General features: G+C 37.0%; 1 long non-coding RNA gene across 2 annotated transcripts in view; it reads left to right on the forward strand.

Annotated features, from left to right (window-relative positions):
* Positions 1-25,254, forward strand: part of LOC145681592 (uncharacterized) — a 91,261-nt gene that overhangs the window by 60,485 nt on the left and 5,522 nt on the right. For both annotated transcript variants that reach the window (XR_014130828.1, XR_014130827.1), the window contains exon 2: positions 14,742-14,877. This is a non-coding gene — a long non-coding RNA (uncharacterized LOC145681592). The remainder of the gene's footprint in view (positions 1-14,741; positions 14,878-25,254) is intronic.

Here is a 25,254-nt window from a genome sequence, read left to right on the forward strand (position 1 = left end):
AATACTTGTATTCCTAAGAATTTGTAACATTACTTGTAGCATGCATGCAACGTACGTTGTGAATTTATTCCGTGTCCTGACTCCTACAGACTTTCGAAATGAAATCGTTTCATTACATATAAAGAGATCGAACAAATTTCTTTCTGAAAATGTTTCCTGGGGTTATGGAGAATTTTTAGGCTGTGCGTGGGTCAACGTCACTTTTATGGTTACTTGAACATCAGCAGAATTTAGGTTGATTGAAAGAGTTATGACTGTGCATGATAAGAAATAAGAGGAAAAGAAATGGTATGATAAGAATAAAACAAGGATGAGAACACAGATAAGCAGAAGATAAAATGGGAAATAAATTAAAATGAAAAGAAAAGTTCTCACAAAGCAGTTAGGACTTGGGCATGCTGCAGGAACGAGAAAACTTTGAAAATCATCATCTAACATCGTTTCCAAGCAAAGTAGGCAGATCAGTTCACAGTCCAAGGCAGCCTCGTTCAGGACCAAGAGGAAGACATTTCACGAGAAGGTGGCGAATAGCGTGTAAATCAGCAGAAATTAAGTCTATAAAACATTACAGGAGTTCCAAGATCAGGGGCGTAAATAAAGGTCACGCAGACCCTGCATTGCGGGGGGCCAAAGCCATCAGGGCCCCCCAACTCGTGAGGTGGGACGTAGAGAAGGGGCCCCACTCCACGCTGTCTGTGGGTTAGTCCTCAAGCCTTTAGTTACGCCACTGTCCAAGATGATGTACACAACAGACTAGCGATAGAGTACATATCAGTGTCAGGATAGATCAGATTAGTCTGACACGAGAAACTAAAAGCCGACGTTATCCTCATCTCTCAAAACTTCAAACCTCATCAAGTCTAAAATGTAGTACAGTTTGAAATCTGCATCTCGTCTATTCAAAGTGAATTCTTAAAAGATATTTACACAAACTGTGAATACATTTCAACTCTGGATGATTTACTTTGTTAAGAACGTCATCACATCTTAAAGCTGTTGGGATGGGAATCAGGCCCGTGTCCAGCGGGCCCTCCTAAAATTTTCACGGTAGGCTTGCAAATGAACTATAATATGGTCATGAATTATAATATGGTTGGATCTGACCCCCCTAACTTCATCCGCCCCCCCTCCTGAATTTTCGGGTTGGCTATCGGCCTGATGGGAATAGAATCAAGGATGTCTATTGGACACTATAAATAACCATAAAAGGAGACCAGGATAATCAGGTTTAAGAAGAGTGAGAGAGATTGTACATTGCTATGCTTGAGGCAGTACAAATGAATAGATTGTAGTTAGTCTTCCAAATATGATATTCTTATTTATTTTATGTTGTAATCAAGAATTAATCACTAGAGTTGAATGCATCTTTGATATACATTATTTACTTTCACCTCTCGCTATGGTTAGAAATATATGATTTTATAATTGAGCACCACGAGTATGTTCACAATAGGAGCACTAGATCGTAATAAATCTCGGGAGAAGTAGAAGTTAATAAATTGAAATGTTATTAAACGAAAAGAAGAGCTAAACCACATTAGGAAAATCAAGGAACAATATAAATAATAACTTTTCAAAGTAAATGTTTCGCTCTTGAATTACGGCTAAACACTACGTCTATAAAAATACTCGGTCGATAATAGCCTATTAAACTATTATATATCGTCCAAATTCTAAGGGATAATGATTTCAAATGTCTTCCTCATTTTCATTCAATTTTTTTTCTGAAGATAAAATATATTGAATAAATAAGTTGTTAGCTCATTAAGTGACCTTATCAATACAATTACTCTTTGATTTTCACAATCATCTTCACAGTCATCGCCTACAATAATAGACTTGGTATTTTTGCTTATTCCTGTATTTTGCTGTATTTTTGCTGTATTTTTGGTTCTGTATTTTCTTATTCCAAATACAGTGAAACCTGTCTATTTGTCCATCATCCATTCCTTGAAAATGGCCTACTTAGACAGGTGGCCGACTTATATAAAATAAGTGTGATTGGTGTATTTTTAGAATAGGATTTCTAGTATCACTCTGATTGTAATATTTTAATAAGCAGTCACACAACAGCTGTTTTAAACAATGTATATAGAATAATCATTAAAATATACGTAGTTAAATACCTCATGTTAATGAGCTATAAGTTTTTCCCTCGGAGCAAAAAATGTTTGGAGAATATCTTAAGGGAATTCATATCTCAAAACCTCCGCTACCTTTCGACAACCGTCAGGTGCCAATAGGTGACAATTGAGAGGGTTAGCTTTAACCTTGAGAATTTTCTGGAATTACTCAAGCTTCCCATGAAAGGAGCCAATATAGCTATGTTTTACAAAAACAGATAGGGTAAACAAATACATACAACTATTTCCTGAAATCCTGTACGTGCTTTTTCTTATTCACATTTTTCTTCACCACTCCTTTATCAGGGTAGTGCAGGGGTGTAGCCAGCAGGTTTGTGTAGGGGGGCCTGTCGTTTTTGAGGGGGAGGGCAGCTACAATGTACAAAGCCAAAAAAAAAAAAAAATGTGTTGCTGCTAGTGTTTTTGAGGCCTGAAAGGAAGGAAAATTTTGGTTTCCTTCTGGAAAACTAAAAACACTATTTTAGCTTCTTCTTCTTCTTCTTCTTCTTCTTCTTCTTATTATTATTATTATTATTATTATTATTATTATTATTATTATTATTATTATTATTATTATTATTATTATTATTATTATCCATAAATTATATTCAAGATAGTTTTCATTATGCTTAATCAAGAACTACTGCCCGGGACCAAACGCTATACTTTTGTGCATAACTATAAAGGTAACCAAGAAAGTTTTGTCCCTTTCCGTGGAGGTCTGTGTTCAATTGGACCTGACACCGTGAGTTGAATGCGAGTGGAGATAAGGCGAACGTCAGTTGTTGGTGTGGGTACATCCAACATACTACCTGGTTGGGGCAATTCAGACACACCGTGATCTTGCATAAAGACAGAGGGAACATGGGACATCCACAGAGCGTCATAAGAGCATGTATGCTGAACGAGTTCAAATGGAGGTCAAACGCCGCTGTAGCGGGACAGAAGATATGCCAGGCCTTTGGTGAGGGTGTCGTGACGATGCGGACATTGCAGAGATGGTTTAACAAGTTTAAGGACGATGACGAAACACCCGAAAACACCACGTGCCAGAAGACCAACACATGTACAAAGAGGAACTGGGACTACAATTCAGTGTGTGGAGAAACCATTCGGCAGCACATCCATCAACTTGTGAAGCACTACAAGTTGGGTCGATGGGTCCCACATATTTTGACTCCGGACCAGAAGGCAACGCGGTAGTCGCCTGTGTTTATTTACTGTTTCGGAGCCATTTCTGGACAGGGCGTTGACATGTTATAAAAAGTGTGTCCTATACGAAGCTCCACGGCGCCGTCATCATTGGTTAGCATCCCATGAACCGATTTTAAAACAGCCGAAACCTGCACTGTACCAGAAGAAGGTCCTTCTGTGTGTTTGGTGCATCGTACATCGGGAACTGCTACCAGCTGGTCAGAGTATCAATGCAACTGTGTAGTGTCAGCAGTTGAGCTGTGCTCAACAAAAACTCAAAACTCTGGAGCCATCACTTCTGAATTGCAAATGGGTCCTCGTTTACGGGACAACGCTAAGTCCCACGTGGCTAGGATGACTCAGTACACCATTTTCCGCCTTGGATGGGAAACAATATTGCAACCACTATATTCCCCGGGCATTGCATCGTCCGATTAACACCTGTTCCATTCTTTGGACAATCACCTTAGAGGACGCCAGTTCAAATCCCTAGTAAAAGTCCAAAATGCACCTGATACTTTGTTCGTTTCACGGCCCACCAAGTTCTACCGCGATGGATTCCATGGCCTTCCAGAACGTTTTCAGAAGGTCGTCGATGCTGATGGGGACTATTTTTGATCTTCCAGGTTAGGTGACATATCGATGTTCGAAGGTGGTGGGTGAAAAAGCAATAAAACTTTTCTTGGTTACCTTTATATTTAAATTTAAGACCTTGTATACAGAACCTATCTATACAAGATTGATTTTCATTGAAATTTCACTTAATTTCTTTACGGTTTCCTGACAATAATATTGATTTATTATTCGTGACTAAAAAAAAAATAATTATTTTATTACATTGAGTAGAAATAAAAGAGAGAGCGAATGAAATCCGAATTGAATAAAAGCATTGTTTCTCACCAAATTTTCCATACTCTATGTCTTTTAAAACACTTGTTAAAAAATATACTGTACTTACAAATCAGTTTAGTACCTTTGTTTTATGGCTGTATTTGTAGTACCTTGTTAAAACGTTTGTCTTCAAACTGTCAAATATAAATCGCAGTAAATTGTGTAATCTGCTGTCACAAAAAAGTATCCTATTTTTCGCTCGGTATAAGGAAGAGATACTATACTATTTTTCGATCGGTATGGAAAAACAATATTTCTCCATACCAGTGTTGGGCAAATTTCAATTGAATTAACAATTAACAATTAATCTGTAAATTTAATTGTTAATTGCAATTAACAATTGAAATAAGTAATGGTTAATTGTTAATTGCAGTTGCCCATTAAAAAAGGAGAATCAATTGCAATTGATCAATTGATTGAAAGTAATTGCAGTGGAAAGTAATTGCAATTGAATTCTGTAATTCAATTGCAATTGAAATTAATTGGCAATTGATTCAATTGCAATTGATTTCCACAGCAATTACTTTCAATTGATTGATCAATTGCAATTGATTTTTACTGATTAATTTTCAACACTGTAGTTCAGAGAGGGCGTGGGGCAATGAAAACTTTAGCCACGACCAATTGACTCACCACCCGTCGTGACCCACGACCCACCGTGACCCACTCTGACCCACCACCCACCATAAACCACTCTTACCCACTGTGACCCACAGACCCACCAAAACCCATTGTCATCAACTCTGACCCATGATTCACGCCCTCTTCTCTACTGACTAAAGAGTTTAAACTTGTAATAAAACAAGCCTATAAAATTATCACTCATCGGAGTTTGAATTTTTACGATCAATAGCTCAAGCACCGCACTAATACAATAACGGCGGATCTGACCTTTCTAATATAAATAAAATAGAGTTTGTTCGTGTGTCTATCTGTCTATCTTTGTGTGACCTGTGGACGAGACGAGTGGACCGAAACTTTTCAAAATTTGGTCACGGGTAGCTTGGTCTAGGCCCCAGACCAAGACGAAGAGTTTTTTTTTTAATTCCTTACTAGGGGGTCTCCAGGGGACGTTTACCGGGACCGGCCTGGGGACCAGACAAGTCGACCGAAAGTTACCAAATTTTGGTCAAAGATACCTTGGTCCAGGTCCCACACCAAGGCAGAGCTTTTTCGGAAAAATTCGAACCAGGGGGTCTCAGGGGGGCGTTTACCGGGACATGTAAAAGTAGTAGAAAATGACCGATATCAGTGTCGATTTCATAGTTTTCGCGGTCGCTGAGATCAATGGTGAAACTCCGATCGCATTAACTTCCAAATTTACCGTATTCGGCTACGGGCCGTGGGTCAACGGGGGAAGGGGGGAATGCCGAAACGTACAAGTAATCCAAAATGCCGATATTAGTGTCAAATCCATAGTTTTCGAGGTTGCTGATATCAATGGTGACACTACCATTAGCGATGACTTTCAAATTCATCCACCGTTGTATGCGGGCCTTGGGTCACCAGAGGGGGGAATTCCGAGACATGTAAAAAAATAATCGAAAATGACCGATATTAATGTCAAATTCATAGTTTTCGGGGTAGCTGAGCTCATTGGTGAAACTCAAGACCGCGTTTACTTTCACATTTAGCCCCCATCAGATAAGAAACGGGGGCATTATAACGGGGATCACGAGACATGTAAAAATAATCCACAATGACCGATGTCAAATCCGTAGTTTTCGCGGAGGCTGAGATCAATGGTGATACTTTCATTAGCGATGATTTTCAAATTTAGCCACCATTGTATGCGGGCCGGGAGTCACCGGGGGTGGGGAATTGCGAAACATGTAAAAATAATGGAAAGTTACCGATATTAGTGTCAAATCCATAGTTTTCGCTGTCGCTGAGATGAATGGTGATACTTCCACAGGCGTTGACTTCCAAATACAGCCCCCATCGCCTGCGGGCCAGAGGCATTGTTTTTTTTTCAAAATTGGAACCAGAGGATTATAGGGACTTTTACCGGCATATGTAAAAAGTAGTAGAAAATGGCAGATGTTAGTGTCACATTCATAGTTTTCGCGGTATTAGTTGGGGGTTGGTGGGGGCCAGAGGAGATTTTTTCACAATACGAACCAAGGGGGTCTGAGGGGGCGTTCACCGGGACATGTAAAAGTACTAGAATTTGTGTCGAATCCATATTTATCGGGGTTGCTCAGACCTATAGTGAAACCCCCGATAGTGTTTACGTTCAAATTCAGCCCCCATCGGCCTTCCCAATGAAAACACATATACGTTGTTGGATATATATTCACACAAAATATATCCAATGTTAGAAATGTTTCTTAATTGTTCTCCCGTTGTTCAGTTTGTTTACATTGATATTTTATCTGATCCGTTCGAAGAACGGGCATAACAGCTAGTACGAAATGGTAAAGTGTTTGTTATGGACCAAATTACAATGAATTCAATTATATAGATAATTATTATAATTATAACTAATAATTATTTCGTTGTTGAATTATAGAGCTCCTCCGTGGCTAAGCGGTTAGCGTACGCGCCTTTGGCGTGGAAGACCCGGGTTCGATTCCCGGCGGGAGCTCATGTGGTTCGGATTCCACGTTAATCAGTAGTCCATGTCTCATATAGCCTCGCTGCTGACCGGGACATTAAACCTCAAAATCAAATCAACTTGTTGAATTATACATACTTTTCAGTGGAAAAATGAATAAAATTTAAAAGTCCCAAATCAACGTAAAGTAGACCAACGTAAAGAAAAAATGTATAAAATTTTTCATATAATTAAGCTTACAAACTTAAAATTTCCATGTAATTAAGCTAAATTTCCATTTTTGTGTCGTTTTGTGCGCCTATTTCCTCGTTTTCTGCGTCACCGGAAATGGGTCAATGCTATCCTACAAATATGGCGGAACAAGTTAATGCTGTTCCGTCAGGAACGATTTCGAGGTCGTTTCCTTCACATCGTCTTGTGCGTGTTTTCTACCGTTTTGTAAGCCTATTTCCACGTTTTGTGATTCAATGGTAGTGGGTCAAAATGGGCATTCAATGTGGGAAGAAAACTGATCCACTCTCCCACCAGTATCGAATTTCAAGGTCGCTTTTTTCGCATTGTTTAGTGCATATTTATACCGTTTCTGCGCATAGTTTCACGTTTTGTAGGCCAACGAAAGTGGGTCAAAGGCGACCTACAAATATGGCAGAGAAAGACATATTCATTCCACTTTCAAGGTCCATTTTGACCCTCTCCCACTGATGCACAAAGCGACACAAATCATGTATAAAAAATGTGAAGGAAACGACCTCATTTGATGGTGACGGAACAGCATTAAGTTATTCCGCTATACTTGTAGGCCATTTTGACCCATTTTTGTTGTCGCACTAAAGTGGAAATAGAAGCACTAAAGTGGAAATAGGAGCACAAAACGGTACAAAGCAGGCACTTTACGATGCGAAAGAAACGACCCCCCAAATTCGATAGTGGCGGAACAATGGCTCTATTTTCTCACACATTGAAGGACCATTTTGACGCATTTCTGGTGATGCTCAAAACGTGGAAGTAGGCGAACAGAACGGTACAAAATACACACTAAATGATGCGAAAGAACCAACCCCGAATAGTGGTGGCGGAATAGTGAGCCATTTAACTCCCACTTTAAAGGCCCGTTTAACTAGAGATGCAAGGGCTCGGAAAAAACCCGGCTTTTTTGGAAAAAAACTCAGTTTTTTCTGCTTCGCTTTTTTGCTTGGGAAATTTTGGGCTTTTTTGAAAATTCTGCTTTAAATTGATAAACCAGATTTTGTTTCGCTTCTCTACAACACAAAAAGTCATTTAATTAGTGGTTGATGCCGATAATAATATAAAACCTCGAAAATAAACCATGAATTTCGAAAAGATATTTCAAAAAGTTTTACTTCTCAACATATTTACATTATGAATTCCAAAGAATTAACCAATGTATATAATAAGATTTTTTTTAACTTCCTACATACAAAAGTAAGCAGGGTTGGCAAGAGCCATGGTTGTTTTTGAAAATGCCAAAAACCAGTTTTTTGGGGGGGAGTTTAAACTAGGCTTTTTTGGTTTAAACCAGGTTTTTTTGAGTTTAGATGTTTTGCTTTATGTATTTATATTACATATTGACAGAAATAAGTTTGTTTCGCCTTGGTGTTATTATGCAACAACGGGGTTATGCTGGAAGAACTTCCATAAGCTTAAAGAAGTCCGGTCAGTAAATTTCTTAAATTGAGAAACTCCCGCCCTAGCCATAGGGAAAATCCCGTCATTACTCTAAATGTAAAACAATAACGGAAAAAATCCTGTTATTGCTTTGCATGTAAAATTTAAAGGTCAACGTATCATAATCAGTACGCTAAAACTGAGGTATTAAATTACAAATTTAGTGCGTACATATCATTGAAAATACAATCCAAGCTAATGTTGGAAGCTACGTAGGCAATTGATAAATTTTGTCAATTTATATCAGTATATTTAAGCAACCTTGGCTTCTTTATAAAACAACAGGCATTCAGGCATGCAGAAATATACAATTTAGTTTCGTTTCGTATGTTCAGGCTTAACATCCTTACGTAATACCGAGGTTATCAAGGAGAAGACTTTCGCTTAAAGTGACATCCGAACCGCTACTTTGTTTACGCATGAAAGAAGGGTTGTGGTTCGACCGAGAATTGAACATGGGACACCTTGATTAAAAGGTGAAAAGGAAATAAAACTAATGCAGATGGTTTAATGTATGGAAACGTCACCATGAAGTTCACACGATTCGCATTTTTCGTACCTTTTATTTTTTTCGGTTTAAACCAGTTGTTTATTTAAAAAAAAGAAGAAAAACAGCTGGTGTAAACCAGCCAACCCTAAAAGTAAATACTTCTTTTAAAAAAATACTCAAATAAGTAGCAAAATTCTATGTAGTATTTCTACTTCAAAATATTCCATACCCTCTTTTTGGAACAAAATAAAATTAAAATAAAACATAAGAAAAATACTTAGATTTATATGATACACTTAAAGGCTACACACCTAGAGCTTTTGGTTTTGTATATTCTTGAAATTCTACAGTTTTATATAAGCACCATCACGGATTGTTCAGTCCTCAAGTTTTCTGTATTTTTAACAAGAGGGATTGAACATGAAGGGTGTGAGATAAGAACATGGTAACCCATAATTTTACTATTTTAAGAAATTAGAAATTTTCTGCTGCACAATCCATTTTGAAGGTCGGAAAGCTGATTTTTCACATAAGTCTACACATGAGGGATTAAACGAAGCGTTATGCGTTGCTGTCTATCTGATGCTGCGTAACTGAGCAATTGAAAATTTGTTAGTTACCATGTTCTTGGCTCACACCCTTCATATCATTATGGAACTCTCCCCACCCCACCAACACACAAAAAAAAAGGACTACGGAATATATTTAAGTTAAGATAAATACAACTGCACAACAAACATGATTGACTGGAGCTTTTGCGCTTCTATCGAGAAGTCCGGAATTCAACTCAGCATTCGACCATTCTGACAAAACTTTTCTTCATTCCATCTATGAAGTAGAAATAGTGCGTGTACTGTGAGTTGGCTTACTTCATTTCTTATTGATTTTAAATCGTTATTATTACTAATTACCAGCAGTGACGGTTTTGCGAGAGTTAGGGGGGCGGTCTTTCGGACTGAAGGCTGTTCCCAAAAATTACGGAATGTCTAAAACAAACGAAATATCTATTAGTTATGCCTTTACTCATTAACTTTAAGCTGCCGTCAAATAAAAATTACGAATGTTTAGAAAAACTAAACATTAGTAAGAAAAAACACTCCCAAAATACTTTTCTAAATCCGCCACTGATTCTCAGTATAAAATGATCTTCAAGGTTGTATCCGGAAGATTATCGCTAAATATATAAACGAAACGAAATACAGTATTAGTTATGCCTGTACTCATAAACTTCAAGCTCCTCCCAAATAAAATTAGAAGATTTTAGAAAATGAAACAATCAGAGAAACCCGTCCCAAAGTACGTTTCTAAATCCGCTACTGATTATTTGTATAAATTAGTATTCAAGGTTGTATCCGGAAAATTATTGCTAAATCGTTGCACAGCTACAGTATAACAGAAATGTGGAAGTACGGTTAGACCGATATATTGAAAAACGTACGCTTTGACGGATATATAGAAAAACGTAAGTTTAACTTCTGCGTTAGAAGCTAGAGTACTAAGCTCTTAGAAATGAAACAGACGACAAACTGAAATGATATCGAGAAGAAAAAATATCGATAACTCAAAAGTTAAAATAAAGTTAAATAGCCTCTAAAATTACCCTCAAATACTACATTCTTCATGTTAGCTTTAATTCGTAAAACATGTGCTCCATCCATCTTGATGGTGAATTTTAGAGCGAAATATGGCATTTAGGTCATGGAATTCTTATCTAAGTATAGAATATACTATAAGAAAGCTATTTAGATAGAAAAATCATGAAAATGAAAAAAGCCAAAATTTCCAAAATTCTCGTTTTTTTCCCAAAAAAGCCGGCTTTTATGTGAAAAAAACCCATCGATTCAAAAAAGCCGGCTTTTTTGCATCTCTACGTTTAACTCACTTCCGGTGACGCACAAGACGAGGAAGTAGGCACAGAAAACTTTTAAAAAAATAACCACTAAACGATGCGAAAGAAACGACCTAGAAATTCGACAGTGTCGGAACAATGGGTTATTTTGGTCACACTTTTGAGGTCCATTTTCACACACTTCTGGTGACGCGCAAAACGTGAAAATAAGGGCACGAAACATTCACTAGTCGACGCGAAAGAAAGGACCACGAAATTCGGTAGGTATAGTGGCGGAGCAGTGGGTCATTTTCGTCCCACCTTCGAGGCCCATTTTGACTGTCTTCCAGTGACGCACAAAACGTCGAAATACGCGCACAAAAGGGTATGCAATGTGAAATTAACGACCTCGAAAGTCGATAGTAGCGGAACTCTTGGTCATTTTCGTCCCATCTTGGAAGCCCATTTTGACCCACTTTAGGTGACGCATAAAACGTGGAAATAAGGGCACAAAACGGCACGAAAATCCACTAGTCGATGCAAAAGGAAGGATATCGAAATTCAGTAGTGGCGGAACTCTTGGTCATTTTCATCCCACTTTCGAGGCCCATTTTGACCGTCTTCCAGTGACGCACAAAACGTCGAAATAGGCGCACAAAAGGGTACGCGATGTGAAATTAACGACCTCGAAATTCGATAGTGGCGGAACAGTGGGTCATTTTCGTCCTATCTTGGAAGCCCATTTCGACCCACTTCTGGTGACGCACGAAACGTGGAAATGGGGGCACGAAACAACACGAAAATTCAGTAGTCGATACGAAAGGAAGGACCTCGAAATTCGGTAGTGGCGGAGCAGTGGGTCATTTTCGTCCCACCTTCGAGGCCCATTTTGACCATCTTCCAGTGACGCACAAAACGTCGAAATAGACGTACAAAAGGGTACGCGATGTAAAATTAACGACCTCGAGATTTAATAGTGGCGGAACTCTTGATCGTTTTCGTCCCACCTTGGGGACTCATTTTAACCCACATCCCACGACGTACAAAACGGAAGTAGACGCACAAAACGGCACAAAACGATGTGAAGGAAACGATCTCGAAATTCATTGGTGGCGGAAGAGCAATAATGTGTTCCGCCATATTTGTAGGCCCATTTTGACCCACTTCCGGTGATGCACAAAATGTGGGAATAGGCGCATAAAGCGACACAAAACACGCACAAAAGATGCAAAACAAAGTACCTTGAATTTCGTTGGTGGCGGAATAAGTTAATGACGTCGTGAGCACCAATATAAGTATACACTGTAGTTCTTACCAGTTGGCGCGGTGGGTCAGTGGTAGAGCGTTCACCTCCGGTGCTTGAGGTCCCTGGTTCGATCCCAGCTCGCGCAGTTTGTACTTTGTGGTGGACAAACACCGTGCTCGTGGATTTTCTCGGGGTTCTCCCGTTTCCTCCCACTTTCTTCATTTCATTCATTTCCTATCATCACCGTCTCCTTTAGCCTAACCGGCATAATCGTGGGACGTAAAACTAAAGATTTCATATCATTTTTTGTAATTCTTACCATCAAGGCTGAGAACTGCACGGTCCAATTTTTTAGCCAAAGTAGAAGCACAACCGGAATAGTGATGTCAACCGACTCGGATCGGTTCAACTGAGCGTACAGCTTGAACTGGCTTGGTTGGGATTACCCATCGACTGGGCTCAATTGAGCCAATGGCTTGAACCGGCTCCGTTGAAACGAGTCCATAGGCTGGGTTCGAGTCAGCTTAACTGAGCCGATGTCTCGAACCGACTCCGTTGGGGTAAGCAATCAGCTCGGTTTGGCTCGGCTCGTGTGAGCCATCGGCTCGAGCTGGCTCGGTTGGATGAGCTGTTGGCTCGGCTCACTTCTCGGTTCGGCTCGATAAGTGAATGAGCTGTGAGCGAGCCGCTTGAGTCGTTGACAACCCTAAACCCGGGTCGAGCAGTTTTAAACATGTTTGGCTGGAGTCCCATAACTTCTAACAATTTTTGGCTGGAGCCCGAATACTTGCTCCTCCTGAACTCAAACCAAGAACCTCGTGACCGATGTTCTTGCCTCCTGAAGATTTCTTGACGACCGAGATCGACAGTCAACTAATTTTTAGTATTCCGATACAAACCGCCTATATTCCATGTTTATACAGGTACACGGTGTTATAATGATAATTAATTATAGTAGTAGTAGTAGTATCATTGATTATTATATTGTCTATGTAGGATACTTGAAGATAGTAGTACTTGGAACTACACAAAGGATTTAGCTCGAATTGGCTCGACTCGACTGGAAACTCGATCCGAATTCGAGTCGAGTTGGGGGAAATTTTTCGAGCCGAGATCTCAAGTCGAGCTCAAAGATGTCTGCTTCGAGTCGAGTCGAGTTTTAAAGAAAACTCGCTCGAACTCGCTGGTGCCCATTCCTATTGTATGCATGACGGGCATATAGAGTTCTTTCGAGGGGGATAGAACCATAAAAAACATATTATAAAAAATACTTAGTTTCCTGGCTTTCTTCCCGGGGGGGGGGGGGGAAGGGATGGTAGGTATCCAGCATTTCTTATAAGTACCTTATTTGAAATATGTAAAACAGTAACAAGTGGACAATACAATATACACACATCTTCTTATCTTCAGTTTTAATTGCTGATTTCAATTGCAATTAACAATTACAATTAACAATTACAAGTTTCAATTGTCAGTTGCAATTAACAATTAAATGTTTGAATTGCACCCTTTGCAATTGACAATTAACAATTAAAAGTTTCAATTGCCAGGTGACCAATTAACAATTAACAATTGACGAAAATTTAATTGTAAATTTTATGATTGAATTCAATTGCAATTGAAATTAATTGTCAATTACAAATTGAAATCAATTGCAATTGAAATCAATTGCAATTGATTTTCAGAGCAATTACTTTCAATTGATTGATCAATTGCAATTGATTTCAATTGATTTTGCCCAACACTGCTCCATACTATTTTACCGTAAATTATTAATTGTCAATAAACTTTGTTACTTTTTAATGAATGAAGCGAGATAATTTTTCTATGATGTTATAAAAGCTGGTCATTTGTGTGGGGGGCAGGAAACCATTTGGGGGGGCCTGGCCCCAATGAGCCCTCCCTTGACTAGACCCCTGGGGTAGTGTTCTGTCCATTGACCTATAAGAACAAATCGTGGGAATCCGTTTCTTTGTCTCGATTCACAAATACGGAACATCTCCCTCTCATATGGGCATACGAAAGAATTAAGAAAAATAACAAAACGGTATTTTGCGTGGCCAAGCTACGCAGGTAAATTTATCATTGTTATCAAAGGGTAAACATTGTTTCAACGAGGCCATCTTACAGAGTAATAAGTAACGAATGTCTTATGGGAAAATGTAGGTTCAAGACAAACGAGGCCAAGATAAGCAGGTGTCCAACTTAGAGAGGTGGCCAAGTTGACAGGTTTTACTGTACTAAGTATTTTATACCCTTTTAGGTATCTATATAAGCCTGAGAACGTAAAGGCAGACATGAGAAAGTCTAAAATTACCTTATTAAGTAGTTTACAATTAAGTATCTATTGTTCACAATATTCTTTCCTGTTCACAATAGTTTATAATAATTAGTGGTACCTTTTGTTAGAAATAAACTTTTTAGACATCAGAGAAGGGATCATTCCATTGCTAAAAGTCTCGTTCCTATTAGAAATAATCTGCCAACTAATAGATACACTGACAATTTTTCAGCATATTTAATTTACATTTTGAGCTTCGATGAATTCTAGATGCGTTCGGTTCACCTGAAAATACCCCTTCCTTTTTCAGATTGCATTACAACCTTTCAGCTACTCCGTTCACTTGTACTTCAGTCTAAATATTTATTTATTTATTTATTTATTGAGATATGATTTCTATGAATGAATATATAATCGTAATTTATAAATAAATTTCCTTTTTCAGAATATTACTCAGGATGAGATAATACTGATAATAAAGGATATTCTTCTTAAGTTCATCCTACAGAAAACCACCAAACATAAAATGTCTTGTAACATTAAATATTAGATATGGTAAATGGAAATGGAAGCAAGACAAGGTAAGAATATTTTCTTACTCACGGGTATAGAACATTAGAAGTTACTTCAGGATTTTAGATATAATAGCGTAAAATTGAATGGTATCTTCAGTCTGTAGTTACAGAATTATGCTCATTAGGTTAAGAAAAACGGGTGATTAATAAAATAAATCGATAATAAAGTGGAGCGGAGACAATGAGAAGTGTCGGAAGAATTCCAAAAGAAACCACGGACACAATGTTATTTATTACAATCTAACGTCCTCTGGGTTTAAAGCAGAAAATCTTCGCCATCTTATACGTATGGGCAATAGAGTCATTTCAGATTTGGCTTGGGGAGGCAAGATCCCTTGATATAAGTAAAATTTCGCGTTTTTCATTGACTGACACCCCTGCGTACGCGCTCTACTATTGAAATCAGTGGCTCCCAAGCAGTGGCGTGGCGTGAGACTTTCACAATTGTTACCGGTTGATATTACAAGTATCTCTAGTTTCTCAATATCAGAGAATCTAGTACTTTTTTCTTTTAGCGTATCAATCATTTCAGACTATAGGCATTGGCAATGATTTTTTAGGGGAGGGGGGAATAAAATCCCACTTCATTTACCTTGATCTTTTTGAAAAGTGTGGCTCTTCAGGTTCTTCCATTTTTTACTAAATATAATCGAAACCGTCTCTAAATGATCTTAGATATTCTTCAAAGTCATCAATTTTTTTTTCTGCAAAAACTTACATCATGAATTTCCTTCTATAAGATATTGAACAAGATTTCTTATCTTGATCCTATAACATAAAACAGTTCAAGTAAGAAATTGAAGTCAAAACTTTAAAGGGTTTGGTAGAATTTTGCTGTACGAACTCTGGTTTGAGAGTTTCATTCGTCGATATTTTCGTCATGGATTTAAAGAGTCCTAACAGTTCATCTTTAAAGCTATATCATTTATCCTACTTCTATAATTCCACCTTGTGTTTGAGGCTGTTGGGATATTTTTGTTGACTACACAAGCCGGTAGCCAGCCCAAAAATGTAGGTGGGCGGCTGAAGTTAGAGGGCCCCGATCCAACCTTTTCATAGTTCATCACCATATTATAGTTCATTTGCAAGCCTACCGTGAAAATTTTATGGGGGACAGCAAAAATTTAGGGGGACCCGTCCCCCTAAACCTCCCTGGATACAGGCCTGTGACTACATAGTCCAAAGCTTTGTTCTTTTTGAAGACTTCGAGAATAAAGAAGCAAGTCACGACATAGTTTTAGAAAAAAACTTACACCCTTTTGTACAGTCAACGGACTTTTCTAACACTAAATTAAGCCTATGGGCATGACAATGAAAAAAAAAAGTAGACTTCTGTATATCTTTGTTTAACAAGAGGCTGCTGCTTCCTACCTCACCAACCATAAAGGAAGCTCCATCGTATGTTTGAGAAACAAGTATTCCGTATTGAAAACTAGTCTGACTGTCAAACATAATTTGGGACGGTCGAACTACGGTATGATGAAGACGATTGCACAGTTCTTTTTCAACACATCAAACTGCATCAAAGTGCAAATTCAACTAGTAGGCTAGAGTCGGAAATTTCCTGAATCGAAAGTATTCTATACTAAATTAAAAACAAAATATTTTCAACTTAATTAGCATAAATCCTAAATAATAATAAATATACGAATTAGAAGGAGCGCCGGGAAACATCTTTACTTCTCTCTAATTATCATTAATATGAAATTGTATACTGTTAAGACAACTTTACAAATAACTTTACAAGAAATAACTTTACGAATACGGAAATAACAGCCAAGTTTCCATACTTGGATTAGGAAGCAAACGAAACAGTATAGTTGAATCACACTGCCAGCTCGATCCTCTATAATAGCGACTAGCAAGAGGAGAGCGAGTAGAATAAACATGCTGATGATATTCTAGATTCTCCTTGTTTTGACAGGGAACGTTCCTATTTTTTCCTGTTCCATTCAGCCGAACGGTAACATAAGGGCCATTCCGAACGTCCAAATACGAACGCGCAGGAGGCTTCTGGCTAGCACGCTGAAAGGTGCTTCTGGAGTGAATGACCGCTATCGGGGTTCGCGTTACCTCTGAAATCTACGGTATCAACAACAGTATGTTCCTATTTGGCGCTGGCAATGTAAATGCGACATAGGCCGTCCGAACTTTTTTTTTTTTTTTTTTTTTTTTTTTTTTTTAAGAAAAGAAAGAAAATGAAAATATGTAAACATCTTCCCATGTTGATGATGAAATTTAGAGACATATGAAAACAACGAAAAACTGTCGTATTTTTACCGTTACAGCCGGTAACAGCGCTAATATACACTACACGCCTCTCCTCCCAAGACAAAATATAGAAATTAGATATGAGAAACCACAATTTGTTAATGACCAAGGTTGGCTTAGTACATTCAGATTGTGCAATGTATTTGGACAGTTATATTTATTTATTTATTACATTTATTTTTTTTTCCAATTATACGTAGTAGGAACGTAAGCATGTAGTTAGTTCGATTCATATTCTTAAGTATCTGCGTTAAGATTATTTTCAGTTTATTGACTCATGTTTTAATTAATTAATAAACTCTATGGGCTATGGAACTCGGGAGGTTCAATGCCGCGTTCACAACAGCTCTCTATTGACTTCTACCCTTAGCCAACCGGATCCAGTTTCTACTTTTCGTATTTTTGTGAGATCCGTCTTAATATTGTCCTCTCATCTGCCCTAAATCTTCCTAATGGTCGTTTCCCGATTGGATTTCCAGTTGAAACTTCGAAAGCGTTCCTATTGCCTTCCATTCTGGCTACATGACACTACCCACCTGAACCTTATATTGTAGACTTGATGACCATAACAATGTTTGGTAAACGGACTTTGTTCTAGTATTTTTATTTATTCCTTGGAAAATAATTTGTAAAACTGACATAAAATGTTCTTGAGTATAAAATACTACTAGGAATTGTTTTCGAAGCTCAACGTGCAATTTAGTTTTCTAATTCCATTTTTCTTTTTATTTTCTTTCCTTTTTTTCTTCCATTCCCCTTCGTCTATTTGTCTTTTACATTTTTCTTTCTCTTGTTTCATCTTCTTCCTTCGATTTCCTTTCTTTTCTTTGTTTACTTTCCTCCTGGTCTTTCTCTTTCGTTTTCACTTTGAAGGTTAATGTAGTAGTCAAGCAGTTTTCACTGATCCAAGGAACGATACTTAATTCAGATAACACAACACATTTATTCAACGTTAGCAAAATATATACATAATTGTTAGGGAGATATAGGTATCCGTCAGTTTCATCATCATTTATTTGCCCACAAATACGCATGGGCAAATTTCGAACACCTCAAAATACCTATTTGACTTCTTGCATTTTCAATGACTGTTTATAGTGACCAAATATATGATTTTTAAAATTGATGTGTCTAAGAGCTGGATCACGATGTTCAATCTCTCTTCTTATCAAAAGTGAAACTTATTTTTCACATGCATTAAATATAGATTTATTACTTGTTTGTCCATGTGCCTCATAATTTTAAGAACTGATGTCGTAGTGCATGTACTTACTGCAAGATTAAAAAAAAAAAAAAAAAAAAAAAAAAAAAAAAAAAAAAAAAAACTTCCAGTTACTCTCATGTTTTCCCTCTCTTGCATATACAATACGATAATAATACAGGAAAGGATACCGTAACACAGCGTTTCCCAACCGATGTGCCGCGAATGCGCCGCTGCTGTGCCGCGAGGAAATCGAAGCAAAATTTTAATTCTGTAGCAACCAAATTGCAAGACAGGAAAACAATGTATATTTTGTATTTCACATTACTATGAATTTCTACCATGGAAGAATTTACTGTAATTGTAATATATTATTCTACATCTACTACTGTGTAGCAGACAGTATTTCGGCTCGTACAAATTTCCACGGTTACCTGCTATGTTACTATTCAATTGAGAGTCATAATAACACCGAGAAATGGAAGCACTTGTACGATACGCGTCAAATGAACGTTCGTAGAACACCCATTCGTACGTGAATGACAGAACAACACTTTGTTCAACAGGTGTGTTTTGACTTCGACGCATCGCAAACTGTGTGATTGCAATAATGTGCACCGGTTTTGGTTAAAATAGCAAAGTTAAAAGTACAAGACATTTGTTTGTCCGTTCGTTATTTAGTGATCTTCGTTCTTAGTGAAAGGCTGGATACAGTTTTCGAAAAAGAAAGCGTATTTTTAAAAATCTGAGTCCTATATTTTATTGTAATATTGTTTTCTATTTTAAAATTAGAATAAAAAATAAGTATAATGAATTAACATAGAGGAAAACCAGTGATCGAGGTTTCATCTTTGTGAGATGATCAGTAATCACAGTAAAAAAAATTACCATGGTATTTTACATTTTCAAATAATAATAATAATATCTATGAGTGTGCCGCAAAAATTCAAGATCACCCGTAGTGTGCCGCAAGTTGAAAAAGGTTGGGAAACGCTGCCATAACAGTTACAGCAACATTAGCGACACCAACCTAGATCGAAATGTAGGTAAAGAAGTAAAGTAGGAGAAGTATGACCTAGAAGCTGTCGTGACCCATGGCGGAACATCATGTTTTCAGCGTTAAAGAAGTGTCAAAATTTGATGTGAAAGAGCCAAGAATCTACAAAACCCGAGAAAGTTCGCCTGCAGAAGTCCCACATCAAGTCCTCACAATCTTTGATTCTATTAGTAGCCTATAAATCATAAAAGAGTTTGTTCCAAATATACAGACGGTCAAGTGGAAATCTTGAATCATCTATGGGCACAAATTCGACGGTTCCATACACTATACCGACAACACGGGCCCTTTTGATTGACAATGCGCCAAGTCACCGGTATCTGCTTATCCATCACTTTTTTGATAATTTCCTAATTTTTTTAATGTCTTCAGTATTTCCACTTCACGAAATTCAAATTGACCAAGTTTGATGTTGTGTTGTAAACATTGAAAGAGTTTCAACATCAAGGCGTCAAGAATATTGAGAGGTGTTTTGACAAGCTATACGAGCATTGCTTTCGTTGTGTTGAACCCCGAGGGATGCATTTCGGATAATATACACCAAAGTTATATTGTGTATACGGTAACAATTTTATCGTCCTAGTCTGGAAAATTATAGGGCATTCCGTCTAAATAAAATATCCGTAACCTATAAATATTCGTATTCCATATGAATCTCCGCGGTGGAGAATATTATTCTATTATTATTATTATTATTATTATTATTATTATTATTATTATTATTATTATTATTATTATTATTATTATTATTATTATTATTATTAAATATTCTTCCTTTGGGTTGTCCTCGGATTAATTAGTTTTTATTTTAAGTTTAGCTTAGTAATGTTTCTTCCACGTTTCTCGATCTTAAGTTTTTACCTTTAACTCCCGACATTTTCTTTTATTTTTGAAGTCAACAATAAGCTGTGTTCTTCTTCTTTCTACTTCTCGTTTACCTTCTATCTTTCCATCTGTGGTGGTATGAAGAAGAAAATTCCTTCGCAAGATGTGTCCAATCCAATTGGCCTTCCTACGAAAGAGGCTCGTTAAAAGCATCCTCTTTTCTCCTATCCGTTTTAAAACATGTTCGTTTGTTTCTCGCTGTCCATTTTCCTCAAACATTACATTCTCGCCCAAATGCGATCCAGGGGTTAGACCAAATTCTGTAATATGGGTATCTGAGAGGTAAAAGCGTCCAAAACTGATATTATCACCTCGTATAATAGTGTAGTATTAAGTATAGTGTAATATTGCGTATCTTTTCGACAATTTAACTTTATAGTCTACTACTTAACATATGTTATCTCAGTACATCAATCCAACCGAAGTGTATATTCTAGTCACAGTTTCCTTAGTATTGCTATATTACGAACCATAGAACTCAATGCACAGGGTAGCTCATAATTACATATAGGCATCTACATATGATGTTTCAAAGACTGTTGTAAAGAAACTAGCAACAAAATTTGAACATAAAATTAAACGCATTACTCTCATATCTTTCCTTACAATAATTTTAATCTCTGTTCTTCATGGTATGGTCCGCCATTGTATCATCCAAATCGACACATGCCTGGAGACGAAGAGCAACGTTGTCATAAGTAACTTGACAGACGCGTACTGGTATCTGTGGAACTCTTCTGTGATAGCTTCCCGTATTTCAGTCAAATTGAGAATGTAATATTGATATACTTTGTCCTTTAAAACACCCGTTAAGAAAAAGTCAGCTGGTGCCAAATTGGAAGATCGAACTGGCCACTCCTCAGTTTCACGTCGACCGATCCAGCGGTTCGAGAATGTTTCATCTGTTCCGCCATTCTGTCTGGCATACACTAACGGTTCTAAGTCCAGTGACCCTTATCGCCACTCTCAGGCTACACAGTGTTACCATATCTCAACTTTTTATCGAGAATTACAAATGCTATAGCCAGTCAAATATAATATACATAATTATGGGACACCCTGTAGGTTCGATAATAAGGCACATAAAGAATAACGCGTTATAGCATGTTTGTCTATTGTACGAAATGTATGTTGGAGGTTCTCGTGGCCATGGGTAGAGTAAAACATAGAAATTCTGAAGCTCGTGAACAAATACGACAAATGTTTAAATGAAAGTGGTGATTATGTGGAGAAGTGAAGAAAACTTCAGGTATGTAACAGAATAGTTTTCTCCAATGAATATTGTATTTTTCATTATGTACAGACCTAATTATGTATATGTAATTAAACGGTCTTTTATTTTGTGCATGACCCTCGTAGATTACAAACAATATTAGTTTTTTTTCGAAATCCAGGTCCGAATGCGTTTTACAGTTTCTTAAACGGTGGATACTAATAAAGTTGAATTGCTGAAAAGATAAGTTAGTTAATAAGGTCCCGGCCGGCTCAGAACCTTGCCAAAAAGAAAATAGTAAAAACGGGTAGAAAACAGGAAGAACAATCGAACAACAACATCCACTATTTTGTCAGAGAAATCAACCTTAAAAAAGTACAAGAAAACTCATAAAATTGCAGAAGTGGACACAAGTGAAAACTTGTCCATTTCTGAAAGAGAAACAATACCATGTGGTTCTTTCTCTGCAAATACAGAAGCAATTTCTACGTTTGAATCCATTGTGAAGGAGAGATATTTCACTGGAAGCGTAAAATATTTCGCCTGCCGTCTCATGGGAATATAATAGAAATTTCAACATTTTTCAAATAACAGGCTACTAATAATACAGTATTCAGGACAATCGGAAAAGGAATTATATTTTGTAGTAATAATGATTTTTTTTTATCAATATACTTGGAACATTTTAGTTGCTGACAAAAACAGCTAACAACAAAATGAAATGAAAGTGAAGAAAGTGGGAGGAATCGGGAGAACTCACGCACACGGTGTTTGTCCACCACAATGTTCAATTGGCATGAGCGGGAATCTAACCAGGGACACCACGCATTAGAGGTGAACGCTCTACCACTGAGCCACCGCAGTCCCAGGTCCCAACAATAGGAAGCCTTCTTAAAATAATTTCAATTTTTGTTAATTCTCCTTCTTCAGGCTCTTTTCTTTCTTTCTTCTTACTTTCTTTTTTTTAAATTCCAGTGTCATGCCACTCTCTTAATTGTGTCTCTTGGTTAAAGTTTTATCCTCCTTTTCAGCACCGAGGCTATAAAAAACGTGGACCTACAATTTAAGGTAGTGTTCGAATCATCGTAATGCATTCAATTCTTTCATACCAAGAATCGAATCTGAGACCTCGCTCACCAATGACGCGCATATTAATATGCTTTGATCTGTTTTTTACATTCTTAAATTATTTTCTCTTTCGAGTTATAACAGAATTTCAACATTTAATTCAGAGCTGTGTAAAATCGGGGTAGTAGCACCCGAAGCATATTGGTTCCCTTACTTGGTGTATTATAAATCTAATCAACACGTTCTACGTAGAATTGGACAAAATTCACAATCACTCACCACTAATGATCAAATCACTAACAGATGAGTATAGCTACGAAAGGATTTCCTAGATTCTCAAAATTCAAAATCTAAGGCAATAAAACGACAATGTAACAATTAAAAGTTAGAGAGATAAAACACTGGGTTATGAAGAACAATTTATTGTTTCTGGGATATTCTTCTTGGTCCCATTTGAAAGTTCCTGAAGTGTTACGTCACACAAGAGCACATATTATTGTTATTCGCCTTGCTCTTAGTTGAACTGATACATAAGTTAAGTGAGTGTCTTCAGGCCTGAGAATTTTTATTTCCAATCCATAAGGTTTTTTTTTTTTTTTTTTTTTTTTTAATTCTAAGCTATGCTATGCATAAGTGACTGAAGTCTTTCTAGAACAGCTTCGCAGTCTATTGACAGATATAAGCAGAAACTGTAAAGGAAATCGAGTTGTTTCTTGCAGTCAATTCAGAGTCCCAACAATAGGTTTCACCTCCTCTGTTAGTCCTCTATTCGAACCAAAAGTGGTTCAAAATAATTTCAGTTTCAACTCTTATCATCAAAGTACGAAAATGGCAATAAAAAGCCTTAAGCAGTTTTCTGCAATCCATTCCCTTTGTTCTAGTTCTTTTTTCCTTTCCTTTTTTCTCACATTCCCGTTCGTCTATTTGTCTTTTAAATCTTCTCTTTATCTTCTTTCATCTTCTTTCTTTGATTTCCTTTTTTTATTTCTTTAGTTTCCTCCTGGTCTTTCTCTTTCATTTTCACTTTGAAGGTTAATGTAGTAGTCAAGCAGTTTTCACTGATCCAAGGAACGATACTTAATTTAGATAACACAACACATTTATTCAACGTTAACAAAATATATACATAATTGTTAGAGAGATATAGGTATCCGTCAGTTTCATCATCATTTATTTGCCCACAAATACGCATGAGCAATTTTCAAACATCTCAAGATACCTATTTGACTTCTTGCATTTTCAATCACTCTGTTTATAGTGACCAAATATATGATTTTTAAAATTGATGTGTCTAAGAGCTGGATCACGATGTTTAATCTCTGTGCTTATCAAAAGTGAAACTTATTTCTCAGATGCATTAAATATAGATTTATTATTTGTTTGTCCATGTGCCCCATAATTTTAAGAACTGATGTCGTAGTGTATGTACTTTCTGCAAGATTAAAAAAAAAAAAAAAAAAACACTTCCCGTTACCCTCATGTTTTCCCTCTTTTGCATATAAAATTTAATGTTAGGAAAGGATACCATAACAGTTACTGTAGCATTAGCGACACTAATCTAGATCGAAATGTAGGTAAAGAAGTAAAGTGGGAGAAGTACGTCCTAGAAGCTGTCGTTGCTCATGACGAAACGTCGTGTTTTCAGCGTTAAAGAAGTGCCAGAATTCGGTGTGAAAGAGCCAAGAATCTACAAAACCTGAGAAAGTTCGTCTGCAGATGTCCTACATCAAGAGGATGCTCGTCATAATCTTTGATTCTATTAGTAGCCAATAAGTCATAAAAAGAGTTTGTTCCAAATATACAGACGGTCGAGTAAAAACCTTGAAACATCTATGGGCACAAATTCGACGGTTCCATCCACAATACCGAAAATATGGTACATATGGGCCCTTTTGATTGACAATGCGCCAAGTCACCGGTATCTGCTTGTCCATCACTTTTTTATATAATTTCCAAATCCTTTAATCTCTCCAGTACTTTCACTTCACGAAATTCAAATTGACCAAGTTTGATGTTGTTGTGTTGTAAACATTGAAAGAGTTTCAACGTTAAGGCGTCAAGAATGTTCAGAGGTGTTTTGACAAACTATACGAGCATTGCTTTCGTTGTGTTGAACCCCGAGAGGTGCATTTGGGATAATATACACAAAAGTTATATTGCGTATACGGTTCCAATTTTATCGTCCTAGTCTGGAAAATTATAGGGCATTTTCTAAATAAAATATCCGTAACCTATAAATATTCGTATTCCATATTAATCTCCGCGGTGGAGTATATTTTGCTATTATTATTATTATTATTATTATTATTATTATTATTATTATTATTATTATTATTATTATTATTATTATTATTATTATTATTAAGTATTCTTCCTTTTCGTTGTCCTCGGATTAATTAGTTTTTATTTTAAGTTTAGCTTAGTAATGTTTCTTCCACGTTTCTCGATATTCAGTTTTTTCTTTTAACTCCCAATATTTTCTTTAATTTTCAAATCACTAATAAGCTGTGTTCTTCTTCTTTCTACTTCTCGTTTTCCTTCTATCTTTCCATGTATGGTGGTATAAAGAAGACAATTCCTTCGCAAGATGTGTCCAATCCAATTGGCCTTCCTACGAAGGAGGCTCGCTTAAAGGATCATCTTCTCTCCTATCCCTTTTTAAAACATGTTCGTCTGTTTCTCTTTGTC

This window comes from Thermobia domestica, chromosome 3 (genome assembly GCF_964235325.1).
Source record: "Thermobia domestica chromosome 3, izTheDome1.hap1.1, whole genome shotgun sequence".
In the NCBI taxonomy this organism is placed as follows: Eukaryota; Metazoa; Arthropoda; class Insecta; order Zygentoma; family Lepismatidae; genus Thermobia; species Thermobia domestica.